At 44.2% G+C, this 27,073-nt stretch overlaps 1 protein-coding gene across 15 annotated transcripts in view; it reads left to right on the top strand.

Moving 5' to 3' along the window:
• si:dkey-72l14.3 (Glyco_hydro_56 domain-containing protein) overlaps positions 1–27,073 on the top strand; it is an 89,027-nt gene that overhangs the window by 34,334 nt on the left and 27,620 nt on the right. For 10 of the 15 annotated variants that reach the window (XM_061832760.1, XM_061832770.1, XM_061832662.1 and 7 more), the window contains exon 1: positions 23,297–23,770. The exons of 3 other annotated variants lie outside the window; for them this stretch is intronic. The gene's annotated coding sequence lies outside the window, so the exon portion shown is untranslated. Of the gene's footprint in view, positions 1–23,295; positions 23,771–27,073 lie in introns of those variants that run through there. 2 more of the 15 variants (XM_061832789.1, XM_061832780.1) reach the window with 1 other exon arrangement.

Below are 27,073 nucleotides of genomic sequence, written 5' to 3'. Positions count from 1 at the left end.
AATTTTAAAAGAGGATTTGGATGTCGTGGGTTCTCTAGGGTTAAGGATGGAGTTGATGTTTTGTCCCCCACTTCAAGTCCTTTGAGACAGTAATTCCCAGTAACTTGAATGTCTCGACGGTTGACACAAGACAGTTGGACAGTGTGAGGGGCAGCTGTGGTGAAGGATGCCTCCTGAAGTCCACAATCATCTCTACAGTCTTTAGTGCTTTCAGCTCCAGGTTGTGTCACCACACCACAGCTCCAGCCTCTCCACTTCCTGTTGATACTCAAACTTCTCACCGTCTTCGATGAGCTCAATGACTGTGGTGTCGTCTACAAAATGCAAGTGTTTGACAGCCGGGTGCGTTTAGTTGCAGACGTTTGTGTAGAGCGAGAAGATCAGCGGCGAGAGAACACAACCTTGGGGTGCCCCGGTGCTGATGGTGCATGTGGATAAGGTAGTGTCACCCAGCCTCACCTGCTGTGTCCTGACCATCAGGAAGTTGAAAATCCTCTAACCTGGAGAAGCTTGGAGAAGAGGACTTTGGAGATGATGGTGTTGGACACAGAGCTTAAGTCCACAAACAGGATCATTGAACAGTTGGACATGTATATTAAAAAGTTTTAGATGACAATCTGCAAGATTTATCAAGCATTTTGGGATCATCTCTCCTGAAAGCTGGATTTTTTTGCGTGCTAGCTGGACGGACAGATAGACAGACAGACATTATTTTCACAAGTATTTTTATGATTGCTATTGAATTTCAAGCTGAATCTTAACACAGGTGGGGAAATTGAGATAAAAATAGAACGTATTTTCTCCCAGGCCAAAAAGATCTAAATTAATGTTACTGATTACCTGTCAGAAAAAATAAACCTTTGAATCAATTTTCCCATAGACAAATTTCATTAGTTGGGTAAATTAAGGCCTGCACCCTCCTCCTGCTGATTAAAACACTTTGCAGTGAACTGCTTTCAGGAAGCTAGCAGGTAAACATGTGGACTCAGGAAGAAAAAAAAAGTCATCCAAAAGTCAAAATTTATTTGACATTTTGCTCTCAGTCACAATAGCAAATTGCCAGTCGTTCATCAATGTTTCTCCAAGCTTCTCCACTTCAGCCAAATCAGCTTTTATATCTCCCATTTATCCTGTTCAGGGGGTGGAAGTAGCCACTATTATAGCCAGGTTTAGGTGAAAGGTGGATGAGTTCACACAAAATCTGGACTATTCACCAGTCAATCACAGAGTAGCATTAGATACAGACAATCTTTCATTCAGAGTAGGAACTGAACCCCAATTTAAGGGGAGTGAACCTCTACACTATCAGTCACTGAATAAAACCATTCATCAGTCCATCCAAATATTTTCTACACCTCTTGCTCTCATTAACGGCGTTCTTAGTCTGGATCGTAAATTCTGAGGACCGGGTTTCAAATCCCGGCCCTGCTTGTGTGGAGTTTGCATGTTCTCCCTGTGCCTGTCTGGGTTTTCTCCAGGCGCACCATTTTCCTCTCACATCCCAAAAACATCCAGTCATTGGACGCTCTAAATTGCCCCTAGGTGTGATTGTAAGTGCGACTGCCATCTGTCTCCGTGTGCCTTGCGATTGGCTGCCAAGCAGTTCCGGGTGTACCCCGCCTCCTGCCCATTGACGGCTGAGATATGCTCCAGCACTCCTGCAACCCTTGTGAGATAAGCGGCTCAGGAAATGGATGGATGGATTCTTTAATCGTGATTTTCAAAGTTGGCACTTGAGAAAAATGCCTGAATGGTTATTAAAGTAACTTTTCAAAAGATAATCATTATTTCAATAGGAAAGTTTGTTCAAAAATCTGAACTACTCGAAGGCAGCATGCTCAAATGGTTTGCCTAACCTTCCAGGGTCGACTGTACGTTTGTCTTATCGAGTACGATACTAACTTTATTTTGCCTTTTGAAAGCTTGCTGACGTCAATGTTACCGTTTCTTAAAGACATTGTGATGTGTACATGCACATAAAGTTTGCACATGAAGTACAATTACATTTTGTCAGCATAATTGTCATAGTTATGTGAATCCTGTGATTTAGAGTGGACTGAAGGGAAATAGACTTGGGAAGAAGGGTGTGGGGGGGATTGTTAAACGATCTCTAGAAGTAGGAGTGGGGTTCTTGTAACCATGGTGAAGAAATGGTTGTCATGGTTACTCACAGAGCCTGGGTCAGAGGCTCAAGGAATGTGCATGTTGTTTGCGTGTGTATGTGCATGCACACAAACACACGCACGCACATGCACCTACACACACACACACACACACACGTTAGTCATTATTTTCCATCCCCATGTTGTCTGTCTTTGCATGGTTGTGACAAATGAGCTCTGTTGTGAAAGTCTCTGAGTGGTGTGAGTGTCTGCTCTTCAGGAGGTAAGAGGTGTGTGCGTGTGCATGTGTTTATGTGTGTGTGTGTGTGTGTGTGTGTGTGTGTATGTGTGAAAGGCTGGAGTTTACTGATTTTCATATCCTTCAAGGGCTAAAAATACATATTCGCATTTTGTGTCTGTGACAGCGTTCTGTTTTGTTTGTATTGTTATGTGTTGGTAGCCCAAATAGGTTCACACAGCAAGGCGGTGCGACAAAGGCAACCGTGACGCAACTCAAGCTGGCGACGACTGAGTGTGTACGTGCACGCGCGTTTAGCACAGCGTGGAGAGCAAGTGAACCATCATGTATCACTGTGCTGCCATTACTTCACTGAAATTCATCTAAATTGTCTTGCAAGTGGTGGTTGAACACATTCAGCAGGTCTACATGAGTAACCATGCTCATGCCAGCACAAAATCATTTGAGCAAGAAACTCACTCTCTAATTTCTCAAGATCTTTCCACTGCATATCGATTTCAGATGTCATCAACATGTACATACAGTACCAGTATAGTACATTGAACCACTGGTTCTTTTCTTTTTGAGCCAATCTCTTGCTAACTTCTCAAGTCCTCAATCAGACTGTGCAACTTTCACAAAGGTGTTTTCCCACCTCCTAAAAACGTAATGTGTGATATTCACATCGCAGTGTCAGAATGACAGATGTGCTCATACTTTGATCACCCACTCACCAATTTACAACAAAATGCTATTTACAGTCACAGCGATTTGCTATTGTCATAGTTACCTTGGGACCTTGCGAACATTGCCACATTTACATTTAACCTTAATACGGTAGCTTTCACACACCGAGTTTGGTAGTTGAAAGTTTCCTCTGAAATGATCAGGAGCCACATACTGGTACATTAGTCCATACTGTATTTAGTTGGTAAGAAAGGACCACACCACAAAATGTGCTTTAAAAGGTTAACCTGATCATTTGATGAGTCTTGAAGGTGGATCTGCGGGTTCCCTCTTGGCTACTGTTCTAAATGTTCTGAATGTCCTCCAAAGGTATCAAAACCTTACAGCAGCATCTGCTTCACTGGAACTGATCATGACTAGAGGTGTGAATTTGTACACTTCATTCTTGTATTTGTACATTGCGTATGTGACATACAGTCAAATTGTGAGAAAAATCCAGTCTTGTTGCTTCCAAATTATTTCAGAAATCATTGTGTGCATGTGTGTGTGTGTGTGTGTCTGTGTGCTTATTTTTCCCCCTTTTATCAATACAGTAACAACAATTCAATTTATTAACAAATTCAGATCACAGATCCTGGGATATATTTAATATGTTTACAAAGTTCCCCATTGTGGGGCAAATAAATATTTTCTAATTCTGATTATCATTGGAATCTGTATATTATACATATTAAAATTCCACTGGAGTTTCACATGAACATTAAGTTAATTCTGATTTGTTTTTAAAAGGTTGCTTTCTCTTCTTGGTCTTTTTTTTTCTACTTGTTATGCTTGTGGGATTGTAGGTCTATTTGTCGAAACTGAACATTGTCAGTTTTCGACTGAATTTGTTGATGTATGGTGATGATGTGTGCGTACAAATGAATCACCTGGAGGCAAAAAACTGTTTTGTAGTCCAGAGTGCCACAAACGGTAATAACTTGGAGAGTTGTAAAGAGGTTAGACTGATTATTGGCGGGCCGGGATGATGCAGTTAAAGAGGTCCCGTCCTATCTGGAGAGTCCTTGATAACCTTGATGATGACCTGTCAGCCAACGAGGGGAGTGAAACAAATGTCCCATTAATAAATTCTTTCCCCATGCTCTTTTTGCACCATGAAAAATAATCTCAACTAACATAAAGGCTCGGAGGCAAAGGCAGATATTAAAAAGTCATAAATTCATGAACATCAACCGGGGTCTTTTTTGGGGGGGCACACACAAGTGACTCAGTTTAGCCAATCACTGGATGTTCCCATGAACGTCACTGACAAATACATCTCGCTAGGACAAGCCAGCATCCATCCATCCATCTTCTACCGCTTTTCCGGGTCAGGTCGCTGGGGTAGTAGCTTTAGCGGGGGGGGCCCAGACTTCTTTTTCCCGGGCCAAATAAGAAGAAAGCAAAGTGGTCACATATTTGACTGGAGTGTGCACAACCTCTTATGACTGCTGATGTGACTGTGTTGAAACTCATTTTAAATGGTAGTCAGCACACAAATGCCACTACTGTATTTGAAGTACCTCTGCTTAGCTTCAAATGTATTTTAGATGTAAGTAATCTTCTACTGGTTATAGGCAAGTTAGGGTTAGTGTTTACTTCCTCTCTCGAAAATGTTTTTTTTCAATTCAGTTGTACGGGGGGGGGGTGTCACATAAATGGTGGAAACGTTTAAAAATGATTAATCTTGGAATAGACCTTTCCGATGCGATCTTAAGCTCCACCCCCTTAGTCGTGTCCCACAAGCTTTTAAAATGGCGATTGAACAGAACATGTTTGAAGTGGATTCTCTATCACGTGTTCCAGATATTGAAGTATTTTTTTTTTTTTTGCCAAATGCCTCAGACTTGTCCAAGAGAGTTCTACAGAGGTCTCAACCATTTCACGCAAGGATATGTACACGGAAATAAGATTTTGGGCAGAGCAGGATGCAATGTCAGAGTTACAGCGAAATGTCGGTGATCGATGCAAAAAAGTTTGACGCCTCACAAACTTCCTATTGAAATCCAACAGGATAAAATAGTGGAATCGGACTGCACATGTAAAGAAGGGTGAGTACTTTTTACTTGGAAAGATCACGAGTAATATCATTGAGTGGGTGTCTTCATTTGACTTGGCTCCTAATGGAACCCAGTGCTCTGTCTTAAAAGTCTGATGTGACACAAACAGGCAAATAGACATTTCTCTTGTGTGACATGCCATATTTACGTATCACTAACCCGACTCTTTGGCATAGAACATTGCACAGTTTATATAGTTTAAGTGAAAGCACTGATAATAGTTAAATCAAACTCAGCGAAGATACTTCTCCCTCACTTACCTTTGAACATACAGCTTTGTGTTTGTGGATATTGTTCACATTTAGTTGTACGTGCGGTCTTCCGCGAGCCTTAATCCATTGTAGACACTTCGTCAACTGTGTTTTAGGCTTTGGAAAATGAATCAACCGGGCCCCTTATAACCTAGCAGGATATCTTTCATCTGAATTGCACATTCCCCAAGCGCATTTGAGGACCATTTTCTTTGTAACATTAACTTTTCCAAGCGCACGCTACTGACAACCAGAATTGCTTGTGAGACATGACGACAAACGAGGGCGTGTCAAGTCAGGGGTTAACACAATGCGGCTATCTGATTGGCTATTATTGTACAAGTGACTGACAGGTCAGAAAGGTCCATTCTGTTATATCGCAAAAGATTGCCATTTGAAAAGGGGTCTGGAGATATTTTTCAATACCCATTGTACTTAACATATCTAAATAATTGCACAGTAGATTATCCTTTCAACTATTAGAATTCTTTTTTGTCTTTTTGACTCTTGTCAAAATGATGGAAGAAAAACTCAAAAATCTATTAATGCCACAGTTTGGCAATGATCAGGTCAAATCAAAAGTATCTAAAAACATCTAAAAGTTTGTAATTATTGTGCCATGTTTGCTGCAACTTGTCATGATCCTGGATTCCAGCCAGGGCTGGGCGTGGCCGTCTAATCGGAAGGGTCACACCTGCGCCTCATGACCTCCGATTAGACCCAGTACATATAGGACCCTGGGGACGACAGAGACTCTGCTAGATCGTTGCCTCTCAAGCCTCGTTCCCGCACTACCATACTCCTGACGTCTGCTTCCCGTGTACCGACCAACGCCTGTCTCCCGACCTACCCCGTAAGCCTGCCGTTACTGATCTTGCTGCTTGTTTGGAGTGACTCCCTGGTAACTGACATTGGAACGAATAAAGGCTTATTCCGCACTGCTTACCTCTCACCTGAGTCGTGCATTTGGGTCACCCCCCGAGTCTCGTCCGTGACAGAACGATCTAGCCAAGAACATGGACCCAGCCGACTCTGAAGCCATTCGCCGTGCGCTGCAAGTGCAGGGCAAACGCCTGGGTGAGCAAGAGGCTGCTCTCCAGGGTATGACTCACCAGATCCAGGAGCTCTGCACCCAGCTGCAACCGTGGCTAGCCTCCCAAGCTAGCGCGGCCGCTCCTGTGCCTCCCCATGCCACCATCACTCCGCTCTCTCGACCAGAGCGGTTCTCAGGCGACTCCGGTAACGTCAAGCCCTTCCTGGCACAGTGCGATCTCCACTTTGAGCTGCAAGCTTCCGCTTTTCCCACGGACCGCTCCCGGATCGCCTTCGTCATTTCCCACATGACAGGGAGGGCGGAGGCATGGGCCACCGCCGAGTGGAGCCGTAACTCGGAGACCTGCCGCTCATGGGCGAGATTCGTCTGCGTGCTCACCCAGGTGTTCCAGTATGCGGCTCCGGAACGCCAGGCGGGGTCGTCACTCATGACAATTCGCCAGGGGCGTCGCCGCGTGTCCGACTACGCCATTGAGTTCCGGATTCGGGCTGCCGAAAGCCGCTGGAATGAGGAAGCCCTCCATGACGCGTTTTACGAGGGACTGTCCCCACAGATCCGTGGTCACCTCGTGGCCATGGATCTTCCGCCTTCGCTTAACTCCCTCATCGCATTGGCCCTCAAGGTGGACCAGCGCCTCACCGTGCAGAGACAGATGGAGGGCCTGAGGGAGGAGGAGAGGGAGAGTCGCAGTCCGGTTGTTTCCGCTTCCCGGCCACCCGTGTTGTCAGCTTCACCGGAAGCCATGCAAGTGGAGGGGCTTGGCAGCTCAGCGGAGGAGCGCTTACGTCGGTGACGAGAGGGACGCTGTTTTTACTGCGGGCGTTTGGGACACTTGATCGCCCGTTGCCCGACTCGACCAGGGCATTCTGACATTAGGATCGCTACTCCGGTGAGTGTGCGTTACACCGCGACGGGGTCAGGGAGGTCCCTTCTTCACCTCACCTTGGGAACGGACTCCCGTTCATGCTCTGTGACGGCTTTCATAGATTCTGGGTCGGAAGCAAACCTGATAAATCCCCGCGTGGTCGAGGAGCTGGGGGCAGCAACCTTTCCCACGCAACGTTTTCGTCGCGCCTATGCTGCCAACGGCAAGTTCCTTTGTCGGGTTACACATCGCACTCAGACGCTACGTATGAGCTTTCCGGACGCTCACTCGCAGCGTATTAGCTTTCATGTCTTCGACGCACGTAGTAGCGACATCATCTTGGGCAGCCCGTGGCTCAAAGAACATAATCCGCACATAGATTGGACCACGGGTCAGATCAAGACTTGGGGAGAGGACTGTCTCAGTCGCTGTGTCGCTGTCCGGAGAGACAGGGGTATTCAAGTTGCGCCGGTTCGGCTAACAAAACCTAGTACCGCCCTGGACCTGACCGCAGTGCCCTCCTGCTACCATGACCTACGGGAGGTCTTCTCTGAATCTAAAGCAAAGTCTCTGCCGCCACATCAGTCATACGACTGCGCGATTGAACTCCTGCCAGGCACCTCTCCTCCCAGAGGGAAACTGTTCTCTTTAACCGGACCAGAGCATCAAGCCATGAGGGACTACATCGAGGACTCGCTGGCAGCCGGACTCATTTGCCCCTCATCCTCACCAGCCGGTGCGGGGTTTTTTTTTGTCAAGAAGAAGGACTCCACGCTGCGACCCTGCATCGACTACCGAGGCCTGAACGACATCACAGTCAAGAACAGGTACCCTTTGCCGCTTATCTCTACAGCATTCGAACTCCTCCAGGGAGCCCGGATCTTCACCAAGCTCGACTTGCGCAGCGCTTACCATCTGGTGCGGATTCGGGAAGGGGATGAGTGGAAGACGGCGTTCAACACCCCCACAGGGCACTATGAGTATCTGGTGATGCCCTTCGGACTGACAAACGCTCCGGCCGTCTTTCAGAACTTCATTAACGACGTGCTTCGGGAGTTCCTGAACAGATCTGTCTTTGTTTATCTGGATGATATTCTCATCTTTTCAGCAGACCTAACCTCTCACATTCAACAAGTCAGAGAGGTGCTCCGGCGTCTGCAGCAGCACCAATTATACGTGAATATGGAGAAGTGTGAGTTCCATCGGGCATCCGTGTCCTTCCTGGGCTTCGTCCTGGCTGAGGGAGGGATACGGATGGATCCCGGGAAGGTCGACGCGGTGCTGCGGTGGCCTACCCCCACCAACAGGAGGGACGTACAGAGGTTTCTGGGATTTGCCAATTTCTATAGGAAATTCATAAGGAACTTCAGTTCCGTGGCCGCTCCTCTGCATTCGCTCACCTCGCCACATACCCTCTTCGACTGGTCCGGGACCTGCCAGGAGGCCTTCAGCAGGCTCAAGGCAAGTTTCACTACTGCGCCCGTTCTCATTATTCCGGACCCAGATAACCAGTTTGTGGTGGAGGTGGATGCATCGAATTCAGGAATCGGAGCAGTCTTGTCGCAGAGGAGTCCCAGGGATGGAAGGATCCACCCGTGCGCGTTCCTGTCTAGAAAGTTGACCCCGGCAGAGAGGAACTACGACGTGGGAGATAGGGAACTGCTGGCGGTCAAGAGCGCGTTGGAGTGGCGGCACTGGCTGGAGGGCTCGCAAGTACCGTTCGTTGTCTTCACGGACCATAAGAACCTTGATACCTGAAGTCTGCGAAGAGGTTAAACGCCCGTCAGGCCAGGTGGGCCCTATTTTTCACCCGCTTCCACTTTAAGGTGTGTTTCCGCCCAGGCTCCAAAAACGGCAAGCCGATGCACTCGCACTCTCGCGGATCCACGGGAGGGCGCACGGATTCAGACGCCGCTACTATCCTGCCAGCGGGGTGCTTCGTGGCCGGTTTCACCTGGGCGATCGAGTCGCCGGTGAAGGAGGCTCTGGGAGAGACACCGTCACCCGCGGATTGTCCGTTGGGCCGCCTGTTCGTCATCCCATCTCTGCGGGGAGACGTCATCAACTGGGCCCATACCAACAAGACGGTCTGCCCCCCGGTATGGCGAAGACACGTTCAGTGGTCGAACAAAGGTTCTGGTGGCCTAACCTCAGCAAGGACGTAAGGGAGTTCGTCAACGCCTGCCCGGTGTGTGCTGCCAATAAGACTTCCCGCCTACGGCCTGTTGGTGAGTTGCAACCCCTGTCCATCCCCTTTCGTCCGTGGTCACACATCGCGCTGGACTTTGTCACCGGCCTGCCGCCTTCTCGAGGGAACACAGTGGTGCTGTCCATAGTGGACCGTTTTTCCAAGATGGTCCACTTCGTGCCGCTTTCGAAGATCCCGTCGGCCAAGCAGACAGCCCAGTTGGTATTAGACGAGGTCGTCCGTTACCACGGCCTACCCCAGGACATCGTTTCGGACAGGGGTCCGCAATTCAGCGCCCGTTTCTGGAAGGAGTTCTGCAACCTCATCGGCGCTTCAGCAAGTCGGACATCGGGTCATCACCCAGAGTCTAACGGCCAGACTGAGAGGATTAACCAGGAATTAGAGACCAGTCTTCGATGTCTGGCATCCAGGGACCAGAGCACGTGGAGCCAGCACATCAAGTGGGTGGAGTATGCCCACAATTCTCTACCCTCCGCTTCAACAGGTATGGCTCCACTCCATGTCGTGGATGGGTATCCTCCGTCCCTGTTTCCTCCACTGGTCACAGAATCCACAGTTCCGTCGGCCCTGGCCGTGGTGCGACGCTGCAAACGGACCTGGGAAGCAGCTCGGAGGACACTGCTGCGCATGAGCAGCGCCTACAAGGCCGCAGCAGACCGCAAGAGGAGGGCCGCACCAGACCTCAGAGTGGGACAGCGAGTGTGGCTCTCCACCAAAGATCTCCCGCTGCGGACGGAATCCCGCAAACTTGCTCCCAGGTTCGTTGGCCCGTTCCCTGTTTCCAAGGTTATTAACCCGGTCGCCGTCTCGTTGAAACTGCCCAGGTCGATGAGGGTGCACCCTACGTTCCACGTCAGCAGACTTCGCCCGAATCGCACGTCGTCGCTGGCTCCTCCGCTCAAGTCCTCCCCGCCCCCCCACATGGTCGACGGTGGGTTGGTGTACACCGTGCGCCACCTGCTGTCTTCCCGCCGCAGAGGGAGGGGGGTCCAGTACCTGGTGAACTGGGAGGGATATGGCCCGGAGGAGCGCTCTTGGATCCCCTCCCGCTTCGTCGTGGACCGCTCCCTCATCAGGGACTTTCACGCGGCTCACCCTGATGCGCCTGGGCCGTCCAGAGCCGGCCGTTGAGGGGGGGGGTACTGTCATGATCCTGGATTCCAGCCAGGGCTGGGCGTGGCCGTCTAATCGGAAGGGTCACACCTGCGCCTCATGACCTCCGATTAGACCCAGTACATATAGGACCCTGGGGACGACAGAGACTCTGCTAGATCGTTGCCTCTCATGCCTCGTTCCCGCACTACCGTACTCCTGACGTCTACCTCCCGTGTACCGACCAACGCCTGTCTCCCGACCTACCCCGTAAGCCTGCCGTTACTGATCTTGCTGCTTGTTTGGACTGACTCCCTGGTAACCGACATTGGAACGAATAAAGGCTTATTCCGCACTGCTTACCTCTCACCTGAGTCGTGCATTTGGGTCACCCCCCGAGTCTCGTCCGTGACACAACTTGCATCTTTGGTATTTCGAATAGGTGATTTTATTAACTTAAGGAGGTGAGATGTTCATTTATTTGCCCTCTACTCATTAATTACAGTAATCCTACTGCTTAGTGCTAATGACAACATTTTACGAAAACCTCCCTGCATTGTATCCAAATCTATTTTTAATCCTGTGACCCTCGGTCAGGTTTTATTTTGTCAATGTAAAATAGAGGATTTTTTTATATGAATGATGCAGTGAGATAATTTTATCCCAGAGTGTCTCACCCTTGAAGAAATGACTTGAATCCTATCGTGGAGATTGTCTGTTTTTATCTTTTGCTCTTTGCAATGGGCTGCTGCGCTGAAGGTAAACAACATTGTCATTCATTTCAGCCTTGGAGAACAGAGCATAAACCATATGAGCCTCCAGAAGCAAGCCGGCTCCTCCACTGTCTGTCGGTTGGAGAGAAAAGAAAAGGCGAGCAAAGTCAGTAGTTTGCAGGTTTTATTGGGTCAGTTGCCAGCTGCAACACTCGAGTGGATGCAAAACAGCAGGCACGGAAAAGCTTTGGTGGGCCCAACAAAAACAAGTAATACAAAGGCACTGTGCTACTGTTTTGGAAGGCGACATTTGATATTGTGCCGTCTGAAATGTTCTTTTGCTGACAGTAACAGCTGACTGAGGCTGATCTTCACGAGTTAATGAGACGTGTGTTGCACATCTGAGTTCCATAAATCACTCAAAGACGCAAGTGCTGTATAATAAGTGTGCACGTATATCCTTGAACGGGAGATTGCATTGTATAGCACGGACAATTTATTAATTTTCTGACATATCTTTGTAATTGTTTGCATCACAGCCAGGCTAATATTCACTTATCTACAACTTATTCTAGAAAGAATTTCCTCATCCTAAAAAAATAAATTCACATCTTAATGGCTTTGGATGATCGACACATTTATTAGGTGATTGTTCTCTAAATCAAGAATGTTAGCTTTTCTTATTTGAAAAGTAAGACTTTCTTTTCATTGCCTTGTCTCAATTAAACACTCAGTTCCACAAAACAGTAGAAGTTGTTTCCAACCAGAATCTCTTTGTAGGCATAATGTTCAGTGTTATCCAGTCATTTGGTACGTTAACACACTTATCTCTTATTAATTCTAAATGAAGAGTTTACATTTTGCACAACGTTTATAAGGAATAGTTCCTATAAAACAGAAATGTCTTGTTCTTTGTTCTTGATGCTTCGTGGTTCTTTGTTCATTGTTTTGAATGTCCGACTGCCGGCGAAAAATTCCTGATGCGTTTTTACAGACTTGGCCAATAAAGCTGATTCTGATTCTGATAAAATAGTATCCTTAAAAAATGTTTTTATCACCCAAATTGACTTAACTATCCAAATGATGTCAATATTAAAATAAATGTAATAAAAAATACAGTGCACTGAAAGCAGTACCACATACGTTATTGTTAGAAATATAGTCTGCAATAATATGTACTTTTTGACAAAAATTGGGAACAGGAACAACCAATCACTCTATCGTCATGCTCACACACAACACAAGGACAATTAAGATTCTAAACAAATGTTACAAACATCCAGTTTAAGGGTAAACCATAGTCCATTTCATCTCAAGCTCTCACAACTCGAGATGGAAACAAGACCAATGAGTTTATGTAATGTAAATGTCAATTCTAATTTCAATTTAAATGGAACTAAAAAGGTCTTTGTTAAAAGGAAAAAAAGCATTCTCAAGAGGGTTGACGACCCTGGATATCCAGGTTCTAGCAATATAAATCTGTTTGGGGACAAGCCATTTGCTATATATTCTATTAATTGTGTTCAAGTGAAAGCATGAAGTAAAGTATATGAAAGATTGCTAATTTACGGTCTGTAATATGATTTTAATTCCAGGTGGAACCGTGAACAAGTGATTGGCATAATTGTTTTGCACTTTAGAGCCACCGTACATATCCACCAAATCGTTCTCGATTAGAATAGAATTGACGAATAGAATGGCATTTCTTGTCATTTCCAGCTCACTGATGTAGAATGAAAACTAGACTGCGCATAGACCCCTTTCACGTGGTAATTCGGCTTCAACTTCTGGCCAGGGCAAAACATTGCTTGGGTACAGTTTTGCGTGAAAGTTGTCATCCTTAAATATCCTTACAATTGTATATTTTAAAACATAATACTGGAATACTTTAGGATTAGCTTTTTTGGTGTTAATATGGTTCATTCTTGTTGTGCTGTTAGCTGTCAAAACCGTGCAAGCATTCGTAAAGAAGTAACTTTTTACCAGTATGTGCGTTTCTGTTTAATCTTCGTAATTAATACATATAATTATGAATGTAGAAAATATATCATTACAATATTATGAACGGCTCCTATTACATACGTTAAACTTTCCTGGGCATGCTACAAATGTTTAGATTATATTAATGTCTCTAGGGATTCAAAACATCCCAATTATATAGATTTATCGCACTGTTTTCCATAAAAGTGTGTATATTGTTTACCGTGCTTTTTTCCCTGACCGGAGGTCAGAACCTGTTGACCATGACGGAACCAATATTGGATGCAGAGTGCGCAATCAAGTTTTTATTCTACGTCATACAGTTTAAAATGAGATAGGAGATCTTTTCCTGTTTCAGTGCGTACAAAAATGCAAGGTAAAAAAGAAATACATGAAAAATAGATGTGTAAAATGAAATGCATAAAATGTATTACACGAGATGTTTAAAAGTACCTTCACATATTGATTAATAGGACAGCTTGTGGAAAAATGAGAGTTCAGAGTGTAAAGGCTCTCGGAAAAAAAAACCCAAAACTGTTCCTCAGTCTGTTGGTCCTTGCTTTTGTGCATCTGTAACGTCTTCCAGATGGCAGGAGCTCAAACAGTTGAAAACCGGTGTGTGTAGTGTCCTTAATAATGTTCCGAGCTCTGCTGAGGCACCAGAGGAGTAAATGTCTGCCACGGAGGGGAAAGGGCAGCCGAGCTTCTGTGCTGCTTTGATTGTCCTCTGAAGCTTTGCTCTGTCTGCCTCTCGTACCAAATGGAGACACATGATGTCAGCAGGCTCTCAATGGATGAGCGGTAGAAGGCCAGTCGTGAATTTGTCTCCAGGTTGTTCTTCCTGAAGACTCTCAGGAAGTGGATGTCCTATTGAACCTTGCTGATGACAGCTGAGATGTTGTCTGTCCAGGAGAGGTCCTCACAGATCAGGACTCCCAAGCACGTGAATGTGCGGACTCTCTTCGCACACTCGCAGTGGTTGAACAACGGAGCTGGTTCAGTTCTGATCCTTGTGAAGTCCACAATGATCTCTTTTGTTTTTGTTGTGTTCAGTGCCAGATGGTTGTGTGAACACCAAGGTGTGAGCTTCTGGACCTCTTCTCTGTAGGCTGCCTCTTCTCCCTTTGAAATCCCCCCCAACCACTGTTTTTTTTTTTGTTTTTTTTTTGGGGGGGGGGTGAAAAGGCATTAGTCGTTAAGGCTTGTTAAGGGTTTCTTTTTGGGGATAGAAATTATTGTTGAGAATTTCATGCAGGAGGCGATGACTGCATGGTCCAGTGAGAGGTTGAAGAACTTGAAGAAGACATTGGACAGCTGGTGGGCACATGCTCTGAGCACCTTCCCTGGTACTCCGTCTCGGCCAGCAGCCTTCCTGAGGGAGGGCTGGAGCAGTTGAGTGTTGCTGTAATGATTCAAATCAAGCAAAGAAGCTATTGAGCTCTTTTCCCAGTGACTCGCTTGTGTCCTCTGGAGTCACATCACAGTCTCTGAAGGTTATGAGGCTTTATAAACCCTGCCACACCTCCCGAGGTCTGCTGCTGGCAAGGTGGGACTCCATCCTCCTCCTGTAGTAGTCCGTCTTGGCATTTTTAATGCCTTTTTTTTTTCAATTCAGCTCAAACTGTGCTGTAAAAAGCTCTGTCACCTGACCTGAAGGCAGTGTCACGGGCCCTGAGGTATGAGCGAACCTGGCTGTTCATCCAGGGTTTCTAGCTTGGAAAAACCCTGAAGGTTTTCTTCATCCACACACTTTCCATACAGAACTTGCTCTAGTGCAGTATAGCCCCTGTGTATGTGTCCAGGTCCTGGTGTTCAAATAGGTCCCAGTCTGTGTGTTGGAATCAGTCCTGAACTTCCCTGAGTGCAGTCTCTAGCTAGGATGTTACAGTTTTGTGGTAGGCCTGGATCTGTATCTGAGCGGGGTGAATGAGTGGATGTGCAGCAGGGAGATATGCTATGAAAGACCAATGTGGGGGAGGGTTGTGATTCTCTAGCCATGCTTACTGTTGAAAAACAAAGACAAAATACAAGTAAAAGCACTGATGAGAGCTAAAAACCGCTGAATCCGTGGACGCCACCACTGTGTTAATCATTAATCTGAGGTTGGGGGTTTGAATGCAGGCTTCCTGTGTGGAGGTTGCATGTTCACCCCGTGCTTGTGTGGATTATGTCCGTGTATCCCTGCTTCCTCTCATATTTCAAAGGCGTGCATGTTAAATGGCAGAGGCGGAAGTTAGTCACATACTGTATATGCGAGTCACAAGCAAGTCTCAAGTCATAACCTTCCAGTCCCAAGCCAAACCGAAGTCACTGTGGGAAAACAAAAAAAAATCAAGCAAGACGAGTCAAGTCAATTCTTGTTATAAGGAAGTCGCATTTCAAGTCATACAATCTTTCTCCAGTCACTACATACAATGTATTGGAGTGTTCTTTTCACATTTATGACACAGAATATTCATGAATGGATGGATTATATTATTAGAGTTCATTATTTGTTTTTTGGGTGATTCAGTGGTCCATTAATGGTTCAAAATGGCGGTTGCTAATGTTATTTCTCAGACCGCTTGCAGCTTCAAGAGGTGAAACTGCTTTGTTTGCAGTTGTTTCAAATATTGCGGCGATGCAAGCACTTGGGAGCAGACACACTAACACTTCACAACCACATCCACACTTGGCTGGCAGCAAAGATGTGTTTTGTTCTCTTCACAGAGACTCGTGAACAACATCCAAAGATCAGGACTTTGTTGCTAATACTCTGTAGCAGCTGCATGATGCTACAAAGGCCAAAGTGTGGGCGCTTTCGCTGATTAGCATGAAGAGTGCCAGAGTATTCTGGCACCAAACTAGACTGTTTGTAATTAGAGGATTGAGCCTCACAGTGAGGACTGGCCACTCTAGGCTGAGCTGGAAAGAGCATCAAATCTTTAGAAAGCTGCCAAAGTTCCAGACAACATTTGCCACTTCTACCATAGAAGTCAGTCACACAAACCTTTCTGCCAACACGAGGCTTTACACAATCACACAACCAATGCGTTAACTTCATGTTTGACTGTAAAGTTACTTCTTTTGTAGGGTAGAGCATCACACACATGTTGAGCTCCTTATAAATATTGGAGTTCAGTTTTCATGGGAGTAGAGTAGAAGACTTAAGATTGTAGAAGTCAAGCAATGATGTTTCTAAAAAAAATTAATTGGAGACTGTAAATTGCCCAGAAGTGTGATTGAGAGTGCAAATGGGTGTTTGTCTCTATGTCCCCTGCGATTGGCTGGCAACCAGTTCAGGGGGTACCTCCTGCTCAATGATAGCTGGGATAGGCCCCAGCCCTCCTGCAACCCTTGTGAGGTTAAGCCGCTCAGAAAATGGATTGATGGATATATCTATAACTGTGTTCTTATTATGACAATAGGTTTAGATATTTTCTATTTTTTATTATACAAATGTTTTTGCCTCATCCAAAGCCATTTGCAGACGGTCATCCTGTGTATTGCTGTTTGTACTGTAATTAGAGCTTTAGCGTGACGTTTCAAATAGCCTCACAATCTTTGTTATTCTAAGGGAAAATAAATCTCCATTTGTATGGCACGTACTGAAAACTCACCTTTTTTAAATTGTACAGCGAGTACAATTACTAGTAGTACAATGGCCTGACTGCCGGAGTTAATTCTATTTTCTCACCTTCCTTTCAGATAACATTCTGACCCCATTTTAAAGAGCTTTCGAGTATATTTTGTTGGTGTTCCAACCAGCACCCCTGTCTAGAATTTCTTCTCGGACAGAGGTGTGCAACCTGGAGCTCCACGGCTGCACGTGGCTTTTTTATCATTCTGCTGTGGCTTTATGCGACTTTGGAAAACAGAGTATTTAATTAAATTCTAAATTTGTAGATTATATGCTCTTGCAACATTACACTTTTTTCTGTTGTTGTTCTTACTGCTTAAAATGTGCCACAACTGCTGACGTTTATATAAAACACCCTTCTACAAGATTTTAGCTATTCTACCATAGGTAGCTAAACCCTGGAGAAATCCTTTAAAAGAGAAGATTCTGAAGAAAACAATTTTCATTAATATATGAACTTTATGAAAAACAAACACCACTAACAACTCTCAAATGACAGCTTACTGTATACACAAATGTACAGTATTTGAAAACAAATGTGACGGCTTACAGACTGGATTTGCAAACGCTGAACATTGACTTTCAGAGCAAAAATCACTAACAATGTTAAATAAATACAGTGAAGAAAAAAAGTATTTGAACACCCTGCTATTTTGCAAGTTCTCCCATTTAGAAATCATAGAGGGGTCTGAAATTTTCATCGTAGGTGCATGTCCAGTGTGAGAGAGTTGATCTAAAAAGAAAAATCCAGAAATCACAATGTATGATTTTTTTTTAACAATTTATTTGTGGGATATAGCTGCAAGGTAGTATTTGAACACAAGAGAAAATCAGTGTTGATATTTGGTACAGTAGCCTTTGTTTACTATTACAGAGGTCAAACGTTTCCTGTAGTTGTTCACTAGGTTTGCACACACTCCAGGAGGGATTTTGGCGCACTCCTCCACACACCTCTTCTCTAGATCAGACAGTTTTCTGAGCTGTCGCTGAGAAACAGGGAGTTTCAGATCCCTTCAAAGATTTTCTATTGGGTTTAGGTTTGGAGACTGGCTAGACCACGCCAGAACCCTAACATCCTTCTTAAGTAGCCACTCCTTGGTTTTCCTGGCTGTGTGCTTCGCGTCACTGTCATGTTGAAAGACCCAGCCACAATCTATCCCATCTTCAATGCTCTGACTGAGGGAAAGAGGTTGTTCCCCAAAATCTCCCAATACATGGCCACGGTCATCCTCTCCTTAATACAGTGCAGTCGTCCTGTCCCATGTGTAGAAAAACACCCCAAAGCATGATGCTACCACCCCCATGCTTCACAGTAGGGATGGTGTTCTTGGGATGTAACTCATCATTCATCTTCCTCCAAACACGGTTAGTGTAATTATGACCAAAAAGTTCCATTTTGGTCTCATCTGACAACAAAACGTTCTCCCATGACTCCTCTGTGTTATCCAAAGGGTCATTTCCAAGCTTAAGACGGGCCTTGACATGTGCTGGTTTAAGCAGCGGAACCTTCCGTGCCATGGATGATTTCAAACCATGACGTCTTAGTGTATTACCAACAGTCACCATGGAAACGGTGGTCCCAGCTCTTTTCAGGTCATTGATCAAGTCCTGTCGTGTATTCTTGGGCTGATTCCTCACCTTTCTAAAGATCAATGAGACCCCACGAGATGAGATCTTGTATGGGGTTCCACTTCGATTGAAATTGACGGTCATGTTTAGCTTCTTCCATTTTCTAATGATTGCTCCAACAGTGGAGCTTTTTTAACCAAGGTGCTTGGTAATTTCTCCGTACCCCTTTCCAGCCGTGTGGAGTTGTACAATTTTTTGGGCTTTGGTGTCTTTGGACAGCTCTTTGGTCTTAGCCATGTTACTAGTTTGAGTCTTACTGATTGTATGGAGTGGACAGATGTCTTTATGCAGCTAACGACCTCACACAAATGCATCTGATTCAGGATAATACATGGATTGGAGGTGGACTTTTAAAGGCGGATTAACAGGTCTTTGAGGGTCAGAATTCTAGCTGATAGATAGAAGTTGATGTTCAAATACTCATTTTCTTCACTGTAATTTGAAAGTAAGCTTGTGAGTGTTAATTTAAAGGATTCAAAATGTTTTTCTTGCATGCAGAAATAAAATGTTCTGTTATCTGTAGCAGTTTATTGATTTCATACCACTATATTTTTCAACACATATACAATCGGTAAAAAATAAAACAAAACAAAACATATCCTATATAATACTCACTTTAGATACCAAAAGGGTTTTACGGCTCCTGGAGTTTTTTCTTTTTTTGTCTGTGTGAGACAGTCCAGTGGCTTTGGGTATTTAAGGTTCCCGACCTTCATTGTAACAAGTGTGAACCTTGAAAATTCAGCCCTCTCACGCAATTTCAATTGAAGTTCGGTAGGCACATCTATCATGATTACACGTACAAAAAGGTCTCTGAAACCTTTGAGGAGCATTTTGAAGTACTTCAAAAATAAACCTACACTGAGCATTTGTAATCAAAATTTGAACCTCATATCTAAGGTCAGTGATTCCCAATCAGAATACCATGCCAGAGCAGAAGACTACTGCATTTGTCTGATTGCCAGTTACGCCCCCTCACCTAGAATTTTGAAATAACCATGATTTGAACCATCTTTGGGTCAGTGATTGAAGTTTGCTCGAAAACGGTTGGCTGAAAGTTTGTTTCCGTTTGGTCAGGTTTTTTTTTTCTTCACTGCCTTTGATTCAAGAAGCTTTATTGTCAGACACACACACACACAAATACACACACAGCTCACGCAAGCTCAATCTACAAATTTATTGTTGTATGTATAATTTTATTGCTGTGTGCAAGTAACACACTAGCACACGTTTCAGCATATTAGTGGTGAAAAATCTGTTGCTAGAAAATTATTTTAATGCAACAGCTCTGTGGTCTACTGTTTTGAAGGAGACACATTTTTCTTCATTAAAACTAATTCATCAGCAGTTGCTATGACAACGTCTTTGTCATATAAACTTAATTTCATAAGTCCATTGAAATGGAATGCACTTCAAATTATTTTGTTTATTTCTACAAAAAAATGGTCTAGTCACTGTTAAAAAGAGATTTTTTTGTGATAGTTCCCAGGTGCCCTCTTGCTTATTAAATACTGAAATATAGTTGACAGATAAATGACTTTGATCTAAAAGCAGAGCTAAGCACAGTGGCCAAATTTGCAAAAGGCAGCAGAGCTGGGGGAAAAGTGGCCAAAGACGCTCTTACAAGCGGAGTACTGCTTAACTTTTTCTGCTGACCACTAGAAGTGGCTTTTAATAAGGTTGGGAATGAAGAGCCTTGTTCCATTCAGCAACACAATGAGCTCAAACTCCTGCGTCGACGCTGCTGGAAATGCACGACAAGAGGCGCTCATGCAGGGAACTGGAAATGCTTCATTTAATAAAGAAAGATGGCACCCATGCTGAAAACCTGTGTCACATTCACTTCTTACAAGTGAAGACGTGCTCATAAACCGTCAAAGATGAATTTAGGAACGGCTGATTTTGTCTTTACTTACGCTTACTTTTATGTACTTCCTCCAAGGAAGAATTGTTCTGGAAAGATTTGTAGATCCACACGCTACCCTGGTTCACACTGCAAACACAATTCTACTGTGATCAAAGTGCAAATTTTTATTGTGCAACGCGGGCATATGAAAGATTCGTGCATGTCTAAAGGTGTAAAATAAGACAGAGGAGAAAGGGGGGGGAAAAACTGAAATGGAAATAATTTCAACATTATGAACTGCATAGTGGCAACATGCAAAAAAAGTGACATTGGCAAGTCGCATCAGCTCTAATGTTTACAGAGGTAAAAGTAAAACGTACAAATGGAAGAACAATGCCCCTGCTGTGAAAGACGAAGTTGACTCGATTATGTTGAGGTTGCATCCTGCATCTTGAATCTGTGCAGGTTACAGTGAAATCTTCATTCTGGAGTCAAAAGTCTTACTCAGTGTCAGAAAAGTTTGACTCAATGTGGGTTGCATGCTCCTCAAAACACAAATGAGAATAGCTGACAACAAAACATTGGACTACAATATTCTCAAATGTCCCTCCTGGTGGAAATCCTACTTAACATCCTTGAAAGGAGAAACCTGAGACAGCTGGAAGGGTTTCCTCATGAAATGTGAAGCCAAAATATTTGGTGACAGGTGCACAAGCGTCATTGTAGGTTACAGAAATTGTTCGATTGCTGCGACTGTCTCAAAAGGTTCCGCAACTCGAATTAATTGCATCTTTTCTGTCTACTGTATGTATTTGTAAGTATAGTACAAAGACCTTAAACCATCATAATCCACCGATATGTTGAACGTTTATTTATCCATCACAAAAACACAGAATAACACAAACAAAATTGTATAGTTTGCATGTGCAGTACGAATAAGTCCTTGTGGGGTGAATACTATTTAAAGTTATAACGTCAGTGGGTAATTTGTGATTGTTGGCTGCCCACGAGTTATCAAGCTGATATTACGAGATAGAAAACATTAAAATCCAGCACGAATGGAGAATGTACTGTACAGTGTACTTTCTTCATTGATAAAGGACATTTCATGGTTTAGTGTATACCTTGATTGGTGCAAATAAAACTTTGTAGTATTTAATGTAGCAGACCACAGTAGATAAAAGAAGAAATGCAAATGTACACTCGGGACATGCTAATGTGCTTTTATGCAATTATCAAGTGTGAATATGGTATGTCGTCAACAAATACAGACGCTTCAATGTTTCATATTGTAGTACCTATGAAGTACTTCAATTGTGACATCACCAAATTTACATAAAGCTAAGTGCGACCATTGATACTAAAGATATAAAGTCCTCCTTATACCGTATATTCTGTAATTTTCCCCGTGTAATTTGAGCATGAATTTGTTGCACGTGTAGTGATTTAACAGATGAGAAAGTAGGAATTGATCTTGAAAGTTTTCGTGTGTTCTTTCTCACTTGCCATTACTTTGACCCCTGCCTTACAGTACTCTTGCCTCTCCCTCACCCCCCACCGCCCTGTCTTGAAAACAGTGTTGTGTTGCCACCGAGTGCTCCGAAGGAGCTCAAACTGGCGGCTGGGAAAGCAGTGAAATGGAATAATTTAATCGCATTAAGAGGAAAACATTCTCTTTTCATTTGTAAATTCCTGAGGCACGTTTTTTTCCCCTTCTTTTGGTCTCTATCTTTTTTAAACCGCCTTTACACCAAATGTCTCTGTCCTTACCACGACACGGCTGCTGAGCTCTGAACATCCACCAAGACCATGCTCAAAACACACACACAGACACACACACGTTTACATATGTTTTAACTTGCCGAATTTTCATGGATGCATATTGTATACGTATAACTACAATAGCACACGGCACTCTTCCAGGGCCGACAGCAAACTGTGTACGCTTGTTTGTCGATTAGTTACTTAGCAGATTGCTTCCTGGTTCAGGGAGGATGACGTAAGAGTGTGCAAACAGATGAAAAAGATGTTAGCGTTTTGAATCTAGGGAATACTTTACCGTACTGTTCTTTTCTATCCCAATTGGGTCATGGAGTGGAGGGGGGGCATTAGCCTATTCCAGCTAACTTCAGGCATAGCCTGAACCGGTCAGTAGTCCAGCACATATGGAGATAGACCGGGAACCGAAGCCACACTAGTGAACCCAAATTACACCATTTGTTTGTGGACTGTACCATTTACAACTTGAGAAATCCTCTTATATGGGCCTGCATTAAAATGAAAGAAGAAACCCGCAGAGCAACCACACTAGGCAACAAAAACAACCTATTGTTGACCATCCCAAGGAACGCACCCACAGGAATGACTAGGCAGACTCTAGTCCTAAAAATTGGAGAACTGAAGGTTAAAGATGAAATATTTTCAACAAGGTGGTGACGCAGCTGGAGAGCGTAACCTCATAGTTCTTGGAACTGGGGGTTCAAATCTGGGCCCTGTCTGTGGGGGGGTTTGCATTGTCTCCCCTTGCCTGCATGGTTTTTCTCCGGCCACTCCGGTTTCCTCCCACAACCCAAAAACATGTATTCATTGGAGACTTTAAATTTCCCCTAGGTGTGATTGTGAGTGTGACTGTTGTCTCTCTCCATGTGCCCTGCGATTGGCTGGCAACCAGTTGAGGGTGTACCCTGCCTCCTGCCCAATGGCAGTTGGGATAGGCTTCAGCACTTCCGTGACCCTCGTGAGGATAAGCGGCTTGAAAAATGAATGAAACTAAACTATAATAAAATTGAATGTGAATGTGCAATTTGTGAGTGTGTGTGTATGTGTGTGTGTGTGTGTGTGTGCGTGTGGACTTAGACCAGACATGTCCAAAGTCCGGCCCCCGGGCCAATTGCGGCCCGTGGACAAATTTTTACCGGCCCGCGGCCTCTATCATGAAATCAATAATATGCGGCCCGCCAGCACTGTTGACCACAGTATAAAATACATGTGTACAAAAAGCTATTTTTCATATTTTTCATTTCACCAGAAGATGGCAGTAGCCCTGTGGCCGCACTCTGGCCGCCGTGACCCTTGACCTTGCGTGATCGTTTCAGCCCAGCCCATTTCTAACATGGCGTCTGTAAACAAAAAAAGGAAAGTTGACCGCGAGGGCCGCCGCTTCCAGGACAAGTGGAAATTTGAGTATTTTTTCACTGAAATACGAAACAACTGTGTCTGCCCAATTTGCCAAGAGACTGTGGCTGTTTTCAAGGAATTCAACATCAAGAGGCACTACCAGACGAAACATGCTAGCTACGACAAGCTAACTGGGAACAAACGCGGTGAAAAAGTGAAGCAACTGGAAGCTGTTTTAACGGCACAGCAAAGCTTTTTCACAAGAGTCCGTGAGTAATAGTAATAGTGAATAATATGTAATGTTTCACATGAACTTAGATATCCTTTATAGTTGTCTTAATTTTTTGTGGTTTGTGATTTCGGTAAAAACCTAAATGTAAAAAAAAATTTAAAAGTAAAAGTATGCCATTTGTAATTAAATTAAAAAAAATCCCAAAAAGTTAATTTGTATTTAATGTTAATGGTTCAAAGAATGTCAGGCTAAATAGTCGGCCCCCACACATTTTCACCTTACCAAATCTGGCCCTCTTTGCAAAAAGTTTGGACACCCCTGACTTAGACGTATACCCACATTTGGGAAAACTGCCAGGCAAATGATACAATGATTAAAAGCTGTTTTTGTCATCTGTCGCATTATTGCCTCCGATGGCAAAAACGACCTTTCCAACATGGCCGCTACTGAAGCATGTTGTTTATCCTGAGTAGTGTAGCCTGAGCAGATCCTCACCTGTGCCTTGTTGTTTCTAATCATGCCATGTACTGCATTTAAGACTTGTGTGTTGTATCATTAGTTGTCAGTTTTTTGTATGAGACTGCATTAGTCTGTGTGGGTATATGCACTTCCTGTTGTGCATTTGCTTCCTTGTCACGGCCAGCGTTCCTGTGCTGCCACAGCCAAGTCTAGTTGAAGGGCCACTGACAAAAAAAGCATGGTTTTTACTATGTTTTTATTAAAAAATGAAAAAAAATGGAATTGACCCATCTGGTTTTTTTTTCCACTACACGACATGATTTTGACATATAGCTTTTTGTAACTCCTGCCATGAAAATCCTCTTGAGGGATTTGGAGAAGAAGCAGGAAGTGACGTTAGCAGGAGCGCACTCAGGTGGTCTTGTGTGTTTATACTAGTTTTACCTGTGCGAAGGTAGCTCTTTGTTCCTTCGTGTTAGCCAAAATGCCGGCTCATTGTATATTGTTCGAACACTCGGGAAGATGGATTTACTCTTCATATGTTTCCAAAAGACCCGGTTCGTTGTGAAAAATGGATTGCACATGTGCAAAGGACGAGAGCTTCGTGGGTTCCAAATAACAGGTAAGTGTGTATAGAGCTACTAAAAAAAAATAATAGTTGAGGGGGCGTAATCTGTAAATCAGTCTGCTGCCATTTTTTCATTAATAACATACTAAAAATAATGCATTTCATCACAGTGGCCCTTTAAAGTTTTGAATTTACCCGGTACTTATCTGACCTCGTTATCATGTTATCGGTCCTTCCCTTTTGCCACGTGTTTTTGTCCCTCTGCCTTTTTTGGACCGCCTACCTGTCTATGACCATAGCCTGGAATAAAACGACCCTCAAAATCACATCACTGCATCGGAGTCATGCATTTGTGTCCACCCCCTCGCCCCATGTTTGTAACACTTATACACTGAACAGAATAAATGTAGCCTGTTCATACCAACTTCCGTATCTTTATAATTGCACCTGGCTTCAAAATGAAAAAGAAATTGAGGAAACAATGTGGTCTAATAGTTTGTTTTCCATACCTGTATTTGCACCTAGAGAGGAATTGTCTTCAAGGAAAAAACTGACAAAGATAAAATCGTATCAATTTTGAATTTTCAAGTACTTTCATGTGTGCCCTATAAAGGGTTCATCCATTCTACATGGGTAACGTAACTATTTTACTTCTGTTTTATGTGTATTATTATTGTACAAGCGGCCCGACTCCTGCGATATGTGCGTGGGTGGTAATCTCACCGTGACTGGAAGAGCGACGCTTGCAATGCAGTTGGTGGGAGAAAGCTTGTGTACAGGAGTATACGTTTGTCCGGCAGTGTGCTTAAATGACGAGTGAAGGCACACAAACACATGCATAACTTGCCCTCTTAGCAATAGCCCGTACCTGTGCTGTACCTGCACTTAGAGATTCTGTGTAAGTACATTTTTTTCCGCTTGTCCCGTTTAGGGGTCGCCACAGCGTGCCATCTCAGATGAACGCTCATATTTGTTTGGCACAGTTTTTACGCCGGATGCTCTTCCTGACGCAACCCCTCTTGGGGAGTAGAGGCCCCAGTGAGATACGAGCTCATGACCCCTGGTTTACCAAACCAATGCTCTAACCACTGAATTATGGGGCCACTTAGAGAGTCTGTGTATTTATCACTAAGTTAGCGCCATAATAAAAAATCAGTAATATTCTAAAATGAAATAGAAATATCACATGGGGCCACCTTAACATTTCTGCCTGCATTCATAGAACTGGCCTGAGCTATGAGTGTCTGAAGCCTGTATGTATCTCGAATTTTGCTAGTATCGCGAGACAAAAAGGTGGCCAAGCGACTGCTCATGTCTCAAACATGTATCCCAAAGCGCTTATATATCAAGGCTGCAATGTCACATCAATGTCAATAGCTTTGTCATTAATTGATCCATCCATCATTTCTAAACACAGTTTATCCTGGTTTGGGTCACGGGCGCTCGAGCCTATCCCATTTGACTTTGGGAGAAAGGTGGACTACAGAGAAAACTGGTTGATTTGTGAAATTAATTTACAGATTTTACAACTTGGAGGAGATTGCTAGAAGTGTGCTTGGCGAAACTCATCTGGATGAACACACTCTTCATCTTCTCTGGCTTTTCTTGCTTCTAAGGAGTCGTCTTCTGGTTCTGTGTTGTGTCCATGATCTCCCCCTTTCTTTGAAATCCACTGAGTCCCCAATTACACACACACACACACTCCGCTTTCATGGGGACAAGCCACCTGAAGAGCCCTGAGGATTATCGGACCAGTTCAAATCCTGTTCAGAGCTTTTGCTCTCTTGCTCAGCTAAATCCCCACTACACTGATGTACAAAGACGACAGCAACAATACACAAATTGTACCATTTTAATTGGTATCACATTAATAAAAGTACGACAATGCTGTAACAGTAAACTGACCGTCAAACATACCATTTTTTTCTTTAACAATTGATCATTGTGTTTCAAGCTAATCAATTATTTTTTTCCCTTCCAACTTGTGGGGAGGGTTTTGGACCTTGTCAGTCTGCAATAACGCCACACAGACAGCAAGACAAGCGGCCGTCGCTCTCGGCTGCCTTAGCTGTGCCACATTCCAATTGGATACTGTCACGCTAGCAGAGCACAAAAGAGGTGCTTTCACACAGCAAATCTTTTGGCTCTGAGCCACAGCATCAGCCAAACTACAATACTGCTCACTCGAGATCATGTCCCCGCATGGATGTTTGTTTGTTTTTTCCCCCTCTCTGCCGTTAGAGAGCGCTCTTATGCAGCCACATCACAGTTCAAATCATTAGTCATCATGAAAAACTGGTTTGCAGATCTGCC

The sequence above is a fragment of the Syngnathoides biaculeatus genome, chromosome 2 (genome assembly GCF_019802595.1).
Source record: "Syngnathoides biaculeatus isolate LvHL_M chromosome 2, ASM1980259v1, whole genome shotgun sequence".
NCBI classification, from domain to species: domain Eukaryota; kingdom Metazoa; phylum Chordata; class Actinopteri; order Syngnathiformes; family Syngnathidae; genus Syngnathoides; species Syngnathoides biaculeatus.
The sequence above is the reverse complement of the archived record's forward strand: the minus strand, read 5'-3'. Positions and strand labels throughout refer to the sequence as shown.